Source organism: Phytophthora parasitica (assembly GCF_000247585.1).
Source record: "Phytophthora parasitica INRA-310 unplaced genomic scaffold supercont2.1, whole genome shotgun sequence".
Classification (NCBI taxonomy): domain Eukaryota; phylum Oomycota; class Peronosporomycetes; order Peronosporales; family Peronosporaceae; genus Phytophthora; species Phytophthora nicotianae.
Window position 1 is genome coordinate 4,030,426 of NW_008634126.1, and position 1,205 is coordinate 4,031,630.

Here is a 1,205-nt window from a genome sequence, read left to right on the forward strand (position 1 = left end):
AAGCTGACAGCAAGCATGTTCACCTTGCTCAAGAAGAAGTCCAAGCGCAACGCGAAGATTCGTTTTGACGAAGAGCAGTCGAAGAACTTCAAGGAACTGAAGAGACGGCTGTGCAATCCACCAGTGCTGCACTTGCCCGACTTCACTCAGCCTATGCATTTACGTACAGACGCTAGCAAATTTGCAGTCGGAGGAGTCCTGTTCCAGGTTGTCGACGGTGTTGAGTTACCTATCGCTTACAACAGTAGAAAGATGAAATCTGCGGAACTCAATTACCCGACGCAGCAGCAAGAACTTTTGGCAATCGTTCACGCGCTGGCAGCTTTCCGGATTTACTGCTTGGACAAACCACCAATCGTGGAAACGGATCACAAGAGTCTTGAAGGTCTCTTCACTCAGAAGATGGCGAATCGTCGTCTCGCGCGCTGGTATGATATCCTCGCGGAGTATCAGCCAACGTTCTCATACCTCCCGGGTGCGAAGAACGGAATCGCAGACGCGCTTAGTCGAAGACCAGACTTGCAACCAGAAACGAAGTACTTCCATGATTTGAGTGTGACCAGCTTCAATGATGCGTCCTTCAGCTTGGCAGTCACCGAGGTGACCACAAACAGCGAGTTGATAACAAAGATCAAAAAGGCGTACATGAGCGATCGCGAAGCAAAAGCGATTTTCACAGCAATCCAGCGGCGCGCAGATAGCCAGCAGCCGAAAGCCAAGCGACAACAGAGGAAACAGTATCGCTGATATGTGGAAGACAACGGTTTGCTGTGGTACCAGACGCCAACCGACGATGAACCACGTATCGTAGTGCCCAACGATGTGAAGTTGCGGCAAGTGGTCATTAGGGAGTGTCACGATTCCAACTACGGAGGTCATCCAGGAGCGGAGCGAACGTACTTGACACTTGCTAGAAGGTGGTACTGGAACAAGATGTTGAAGTCAATCCGATCGTACATTGCTGACTGTGAGCCTTGTCGACGGAACAAACCGAGGCTAACGAAGCCACCGGGACTGCTAGAGCCATTGCGGGTTCCCGATGAACGATGGAGATCGATTTCGATGGACTTCATCACCGACTTGCCACGAACAAAGCGAGAGGTAGATTCGATCTGGGTCGTTGTCGACCGAATGACAAAGCGATGTCACTTTGTGCCGACTACGAAGAAAGTAGATGCCGAAGGTGTTGCCCGTCTCTTCATCGA